This window comes from Cricetulus griseus, assembly GCF_003668045.3.
Source record: "Cricetulus griseus strain 17A/GY chromosome 1 unlocalized genomic scaffold, alternate assembly CriGri-PICRH-1.0 chr1_1, whole genome shotgun sequence".
Classification (NCBI taxonomy): Eukaryota; Metazoa; Chordata; class Mammalia; order Rodentia; family Cricetidae; genus Cricetulus; species Cricetulus griseus.
Window position 1 is genome coordinate 217,547,892 of NW_023276807.1, and position 8,798 is coordinate 217,556,689.

The following is an 8,798-nucleotide window of genomic DNA, read 5'->3' on the forward strand; positions in this document are numbered from 1 at the left end:
AAAATCTGAGATGCACTGAAAGCAAGTCTAAAAGGAAATTTATAGGTCTAAGTGCCTACATTAAAAATCAGAAAGAGCACAAATAAACAGCTTAATCTATAACTCAAAAAGTTGGAAAAATAAGAAGAAACAAAATCCAAACCCGGTTGAAAGAAACATTAAAAATCAGGGCACAAACAAACAAAAAACAATACAATGAATCAACAAATCTAGGAGCAGTTCTTTGAGAAGATAAACAAGATTGACAGATCCTTGATCCAACTAACCAACAGAAAGAAAGAGAGGACCCAAACTAACAGGAAATTAATAGGGAAAGATTACAACCAACACCAAAGAAATTCAGAATATTATTCAGGAATACTTTAAAAACCTTTATTTACTCCCTTTACCTGAAAAGACTAAAAGAAATGGATGAACTTCTACACTTGATCTTAGCCAAAAGGCCGAGAAGCGATTAAAATGAATGAATCTCTGTAGTCAGCCAAACCACAAAAATTAAACCAAGCAGCCAAGAAACTAAACAGATGAATAATAAATGAAGAGTTTGAAAGAATGATAAAATGCCTTCCAGCTAAAAAGAAGTCCAGAGTCAGATGGAGTCACAGCAGATTTCTGTGTGAAGAAGATCTACAGCCAGTCCTTCTTAAACTATCCAAGACAGTAGAAACCGAAGGAGCACTCACAAACTCCTTTTACAAATTACTCTAATACCCAAATCAGGTAAATTTGCAAGAAAAAAGAAAACTATAGGCCAACATCCCTGATGAACATAGACTCAAAAATATTCAATTTAATACTTGCACACAGAATGGAGACATACATCAAAAAGATGATCCACTGTGCCCATATTGGCTTTAGCCCTGAAATGCAGGTTCAACATACACAAGTCAATAAACAACATAAATAGCCTTAAAGACAAAAAAATCATGTGATCTTCCCAGTGATGTAGAAAAAAGCCTTAGATAAAATCCAGTATGTCTTCTTAATATAAAAGTCCTAGAGAATGTAGAGCTAAAGGGATTGTATCTCACCATACTAATAGCTATATATGAGAAATCCACAGCCAACATCATCCTAAATGGAAAAAAAGGTTGAAGCAATTCCACTGAAGTCAGGAATGAGACAGGGATGTCCACTATCCCCACTACTTTTCAATATTGTGTTTGAAAGACTAGCTAGACTAATAAGGCAACAGAGAAAATTAAAAGCATACAAATAAATAAAGAAGAAGTCAAACCATCCCTATTTACAGATGGCATGATACTCTACATTACATAGCGCAATAATTCTACCAGAAAACTTCTGGAAATGATAAACAAGCCAACAACATGGCAGTACACAGAATCAATTTGCACAGATTAGTAGCTTTTCTAAACACTAATAACAAATATACAGAGGAGATTATGGACACACCCCCATTCACAATAGCTTCAAAAGGAAAGTAAAATACCTAGGAATAAACTTAACTAAGGAAGCAAAACACCTCTACAATGAAAAATTTACATTTCTAGAGACCAAGATTGAGATAGGGAAGAACACCATATACTAATCAAAGGGAAAAAAATCCACCAAGAAGATATTGCAGTTCTTAATATTTATGCACCAAACACAAGGGCACTTGAGTTCATGAAAAAGACACATTTGGTGACTGAGCCAGCGCCGGTGGGACCACAAATCCCACCAGGCTGTGGTCTGAATGGCAGGGTGCTGACTGAGGGGCCATGGGATGCAGATGGTAGTTAAAATATCAATAGATTCAGGTGCAGCTGCTAAGCCAACAGAAAAACAACACTTTATCCTTTTTTCTTCTTTTTTAACTTTATCTTTTTTATTTTTTATTCTTTTTTTAAACCTACAGGTCCTTTGCATATATATCATGGCTTCCAGTTTTATGTTTTTATAGGATGACCAAGTGTGTGAACAAGAGGGTTTCTGTGTCTATATCTGTTTCTTGTACCTTTTCTTGGGCTCTTCTCCTTCTTTTTGTTTTGTCCTATTCCTATGTGTTTGCTTTTGCTTTATCTTACTGTTTTTTGTTTTATTATTATCCCATAGAAGCCCATTTGTTTTCTATTGAGAGACAGAGGTGGGTGCATTCAGATAGGAGGGGGAATGGGGGGGGCTAGGAGGAGTATGGAGGTGAACAAAAATCAGGATATATCGTATGAAAAGCAATTCTATTTTCAATAAAAGACAAAACAGCAGGTAAAAAAGGAAAAAAGTCCATGAAGTTGAAAAAGAACAGGAGAGAAGAAAGGTAAGGGAGAAATGATTTAATCATATTATAATCTAGAAAAGGAAAATAAAAAATAAAGAATTTAAAAAAATGTATCTAGGGTGGTAGTATACATCTTTAGTTCCAGTACTGGGGAAGCAGAGGCAGATAGATCATTATTAGTTCAAGGCCAGCCTGGTTAAAAAAGAAAGAAAGGAAGGAAAAAAAGGAAGGAAAGGAGGGAAGGAGGAAGGGAGAGAGGGAGGAAGGAAGGAAGGGAGTTAAATTTGTGTAATATCTTTAGAAATCTATTTGGCAACATTTATTAAATGTTTAAAAATGTAATGTCCTTTGACTAAGTAATTACTTTTAATAATCTATCTTAAGAAAGAAAAAATAGCTGGGCGTTGGTGGCTCACACCTTTAATCCCAGCACTTGGGAGGCAGAAACAGGTGGATCTCTGTAAGTTTGAGGCCAGACTACTGGTCTACAGAGCAGTTCTAGGACAACCTCCAAAGCAATACAGATAAATCCTGTCTCGGAAAACCAGAGAGAGAGAGAGAGAGAGAGAGAGAGAGAGAGAGAGAGAGAATATCTATAACACCATTGACCATATATTATAATTTATAATGACATACTGAAATGTACAGACATATAAAAGAATCCATTTTGTAGTCACTTAAGTATTACTTGGAACAATTATACTTCAAACATTCTAAAGTATTTCATTGGAAAACACAAAGTTAGCCCAGCAGTGGTGATGCACACCTTTTTTTTCCCCCATTTTTTATTTGAAATAGAAACAAGATTCATTTACATGTTAATCCCAGTTCCCTCTTCCTCCCCTCCTCCCCTACTACCCCCACCAAATAAAACCCTACCTATCACATATCCTTTCTGCTCCCCTGGGAGGGTGAGGCCTTCCATGGGGGATCTTCAGAGTCTGTCATATCCTTTGGGATAGGGCCTAGGTCCACCCCTGTGTGTCTTGACTCAGGGAGTATCCCTCTATGTGGAATGGGTTCCCAAAGTCCACACCTATGCTAGGGATAAGTACTGATCTATTACAGAAGGCCCCATGATTTCCGAGGCCTCTTCACTGACACCTAGGTTTCTGGGGTCTAAATCAAGAGCAGATAAGCAACTTAAATAGACCTCTAATGAAATAGAGGCAGTCATCAAAAGTCTCCCAATCAAAAAAAGTTCAGGGCCATATGGCTTCAGTGCAGAATTCTACCAGAAATTCAAGGAACAGCTAATACCAATTCTCTTCAAAGTATTCCACACAATAGAAGCAGCGGGGATATTGCCAAACTCTTTATGAGGCTTCAATAACCTTGGTACCCAAGCCACACAAAGACACAAATAAGAAAGAGAACTACAGACCAATATCTCTCATTAACATCGATGCAAAAATACTCAATAAAATACTGGCAAATCAAATCCAAGAACACATCAGATAACTCATCCACCATGATCAAGTAGGCTTCATCCCAGGGATGCAAGGATGGTTCAACATATGAAAATCCATCAATGTAATCCACCATATAAACAAACTGAGAAAAAAACCACATGATCATCTCACTAGATGCTGAGAAAGCCTATGACAAAATCCAACATCCCTTCATGATAAAGCTCTTGGATAGATCAGGGATAACAGGAACATACCTGAACATAATAAAAGCAATATACAGCAAGCTGACAGCCAACATCAAATTAAATGGAGAAAAACTCAACACAATTCCTCTAAAACTGGAGACAAGACAAGGCTATCCACTCTCTCCATACCTCTTCAATATTGTCCTTGAAGTTCTAGCTAGAGCAATAAGACAACAAAAGGAAATCAAGGGGATACAAATTGGAAAGGAAGAAGTCAAACTTTCACTATTTGCAGATGATATGATAGTCTACATAAGTGACCCGAAAACCTCAACCAGGGAACTCCTACAGCTTATAAACACCTTCAGCAAAGAGGCAGGATGCAAGATTAACTCAAAAAATCAGTAGCCCTACTATATACAGATGATACATTTTCGGAGAAAGAAATCAGAGAAACATCACCCTTTACAATCAGGCACTAGGGAAATGTCTGGAGATCTACAAAGGTGACACCAACTAACAATCTAAGCAACAGAGGAAAGGCTACCTTAAATGACCTCCCCTGTTAATAAGATTGATGACTGACTTATATGTCATCCTATAGCCTTCATCCAGGAGCTGGTGGAAGTAGAAGCAGACACCCACAACTAATCACTGAACTGAACAGAAATCCAGTTGCAGAGAAGGACAAGTGATAAGCAAAGGAGTCCATCCCAAGCTGGTGAAACCCACAGAAACAGCTGACCTGAACAACGGGGAGCTCTTGGTCCCCAGACTGATAGCTGGCAAACCAGCATGGGATTGATCCAGACCCCAGGAACGTGGGTGTCAGCGAGGAGACCTCGGAAATCTATGGGGCCTCCTGTAGTAGATCAGTACTTATCCCTAGCATAGGTGTGGACTTTGGGAGCCCATTCCACATAGAGAGCTACTCCCTGAGCCAAGACACATGGGGGTGGGCCTAGGCCCTCTCCCAAAGGATATGACAGACTCTGAAGACCCCCCATGGAAGGCCTCGCCCTCCTTGGGGAGCAGAAAGGGTACGTGATAGTTTGGTTTTAGTTGGGGGGATGATAGAGGAGCAGGGGAAGGAGAAGGAACTGGGATTGATGTGTAAAATAATCTTGTTTCTAATTCAAATAAAAAAGTGGAAAAAATTGCCACAAATAACATAAAACACCTTGGGGTAACACTAACCAAAAAAGTGAAAGACCTGTACCATAAGAATTTTGAGTCTTTAAAGAAAGTAATTAAAGAAGATACCAGAAAAAGGTGGTACACACCTTTAATCCAAGCATTTGGGAGGCAGAGGCAGGTGGATGCCTGTGAGGTCCAGAGGAAGTGCCTGGTCTACAGAGCAAGTGCCAGAAGAGGCTCCAAAGCTACACAGAGAAACACAGAGAAACTCTGTCTTGAAAAACCAAAATAAAAAGACACAAAATGCATTTGATTTTATTGGGATTGTATCTTATGTACAGTTTTGTCTTCCTTATATTGTCCTGTTTTTAAGTTTCTAAATATGCATAAATAGCTCTTTAATGCTAATGTATATGCATATTAAATTGCCAGACTATTAAATAGAATCAGAGTGAACGCAGGTCCTTTGTGAGCATGCATCTGTGAATTGTTGGTGGCTTCAGCATCATCCATCTCTATTCCAAGGATGAGTGTGTTCTACACAGCAGATTTGCCTGCTCATCCTGCCCTGTGTCATCCATCTCTATTGCAATGATCACACAACAGATTTGCCTAGTCATCATGCCCTGCACTTCCTAATAGGGTCTCACTATGCATCTCTGTACTGCCTGGGACTTGAGACCCTCCTGTCTGCATCTCCTGGGCCAAAATTACAGGCATGCATCACCACACCTAGCTTAGTACCTGGCTCTTGGCACTGGACAATCACAGTGGGATGGCCACTTAGAGATGGATGAAGAACAAGTACTGGAAGTTTGGGTAAAATCTGTATGGGTTTATAACCCAGGGCATCTGTAAAGTCACATTATTGTGCACAGTAATGGGATCCTCTAGGGTCAGAGGATGGAAAGAACCATAGCATTTGATGTTATTCAGTGTACTACTACATTTTTCAACAAAAATTCTTTTGCTGATTCACTTTTCTCCATTTTCCGACCAACACCCCCAACCCTCCCAATCCCCATGACCTCCTTTCTGCTCTCAGACCACACATGCTCTGTTGCTCCCTTTCCCCAACACCCATTTTACCCCGTTTTAGTCTCTCTTCTTATTTCGTATCTACACCCACTCCCACCCTTGACACAATGTAGACAGGATAACCCAGGACCCACCTGTGAGAGAGAGCATTCCCACGCTGTTACAAGGGATGAGAGCTGGCACATTTGGATATGATGCTTTAGTCAATGACAGCAGATAGCTCAACACTCTCCAACTCAGCTGGGCTCCGGAGAAAGCACCTGCTCAGAATATCCATGCCTTTCAGAATTCTGGATTAAATTTTTAGATCAAAGATCCACATCACTCTAAACTATTTCTGTTCTTTTTTAAAGATTTATTGATTTATTTGTTTGTTTGTTTAGCCTCTATGTATGCCAGCATGACAGAAGAGGGCACCAGATCTCATTACAGATGTTTGTGAGCCACCAAATGGTTGCTAGGAATTGAACTCAGGACCTCTGGAAGAGCAGCCGGTGCTTTTAACCTCTGAGCCGTCTCTCCAGCCAAACTATTCCTGTCCCTTAATAATAAATGTGTCTGTTCTTATTAAGTCTCTTAAGATGCTTCCCAGCCAAATTTCTCGATTCTTTGTTTAAGGTCATGATGACCCTGATTTCTATATTATGTCTGTGCTGGATAGTTTTATGTCAGCTTTACACATGCTAAAGTCATCTGAGAGGAGGGAACCTCAATTGAGAAAAAGCCTGTAGGGCATTTTCTTAATTAGTGATTACTTCAGGGAGGGCCCATTATGGGTGGTACCTCCCCTGGGCTGGTGGTCCTGGGTTCTATAAGAAAGCAGGCTGAGCAAGCCATGAGGAGCAAGTCAGTAAGCAGCACGCCTCCTTGGCATCTGCATCAGCTCCTGCATCCAGGTTCCTGGCCTATTTGAGTTCCTGCTTTGGCTTCTGTCAGTTGACTGTGATGTGTAAGCCAAATAACCCAACCCACAAATTTCTTTTGGTAATGGCATCTCATCACAATAACCGTAATCCTAACTAAAACAATGTCTAATTTACTCCAAAATTTCAGGAATATAAGAAAGCATTTTAGTGAGGGACACAGCCAAACAATGGAAGAGCCCAAAGAAAATAAGGCTACTTCAAAACAAGGTACAGAAGCAGTCTTAGTAACTCACCTTGGCATTGATTTCAGTATTACTGATCCTCTACTAAACATTATATTTAATCACAAGAAGAGTGTAGCTTTATCGTGAGCAGATGCCCATTCATGTGGGCCTTACAGTACAGGTGCAAGGGCTCTAAAGTTTGTTTCTTTGCAAGTTTTGAACAAGTTACTTAAGTCTGTATATCTATGGCAAGGGGAGGCAATAAAAGTACCTGCTTGTAGGGCTGTGCTGAGAATGGAAGGGGGTATTCTATGTCCATGGCTTAGCACAGAACCTGCCCAAAGTAAGCATTGAATGTGTTTTAACTACAGTAAGATTCCACACTGGTTACAAACCTTCTCCCAAAAGGCTCTTATTTGGTAATGGTGTGTGTGTGTGTGTGTGTGTGTGTGTGTGTGTGTGTGTGTGTGTGTGTGTGTGTGTGTGAAAACCTAAGCTGAAGAAAGATATGGAGTAATGGAAAAGTAGAGGGAAGCAGTGGACTTTTAAACAAGAACACACTTGATGGAAGGGTATGTAATTCCTCTGCTTTGTTAAACTATGACAAAAATAGACTCTGAAATAAAATTAATAATGCCAAGAAAAATGGGAAGTTGTTTACTTACCTTCCTGCCTTCCTTGGGGCCACATTCAATCTATCTCTGAATGACAATGACAGATTTTATTTTCAAAGAGCTGGTAATTGGGCATTCTTCCTTAGTAACCAACCCCCTTTTCTCCATGACAAATGAATAAAATATAGTCATCGACTCTGTAAATGGATGTATTTGCAGAATTGAAACTGAGTGATGAGAAAGGACACACGGGGATGCAGATATATCTGCCCTATTGTTCCCAAACTATCAAATATCAAAGACAATTTGTAATAAATAGGAAATCATTGCCAAAAAATGATGCACTTTTGTTTCCATGTTTTTTTTCAGGAAAACTTTCCATTTTCCCTAAGTTATAAAACCTTTATTTGAGAGAAAACATTTTCATTATACATCTGGCGGGGGGGGGGGTAATAGTCAAAATATGTAAGGAGCTCCAACAACTCAGTGGAAAGGGTAGTGGTTGATCATCCTCATGAGGCTGAGAATCACCTAGGAGGTTGGTAAAGGAAGCTCTGGGTGAGAGTGTGTCTAAGAGAGTTCTAGCAGAGGGGAATGAAACCCTCCAGACGTGAACACTATTCCTCTGGGAGACCTTGGGAGGGAGCCTTGGGAGACCGAAGGGGGAGAAATAAGAGAAATTTCTCACACAGGCATTTCACTCAGCCTCCTGGCCACCTCAATGTAAACTGCAGATCAGGAAATAAAGCTCCCACCTACTGCTCTGGTGCCAAGCCTGTCTGCTTCTTGCTGTGATGATAACCAACCCACCCTCTGAAACTGTAAGCAACCCCCCAATTAAATGCTTAAAAAAAGAATTACCGTGGTCAAGGTGTCTCTTCACAGCAATTGAACAGTAACTAAGACACTGGGTACACCTGTGAGGGATTTTTCTTAATTATTAAATCTGGGCCACACCTGCTACTGGCAGCCTCTATAATGGTCATGGAAGCAAAAAGCTTTTGTCTTTGACTGCTTGCCCTCACTCTTGTTGGCAAGTTCATTGCTTCACTGGCATTAGATTCTATGTTTTCAGGACTCCAGGTTTTACCAAAGACCATCTGA

The 8,798-nt window shown here is 40.0% G+C and overlaps 1 pseudogene; it reads right to left on the bottom strand.

Moving 5' to 3' along the window:
- Positions 1-312: 312 nt before the first annotated feature.
- Positions 313-455, bottom strand: LOC113832720 (annotated as a pseudogene).
- Between the last annotated feature and the right edge of the window lie 8,343 nt (positions 456-8,798).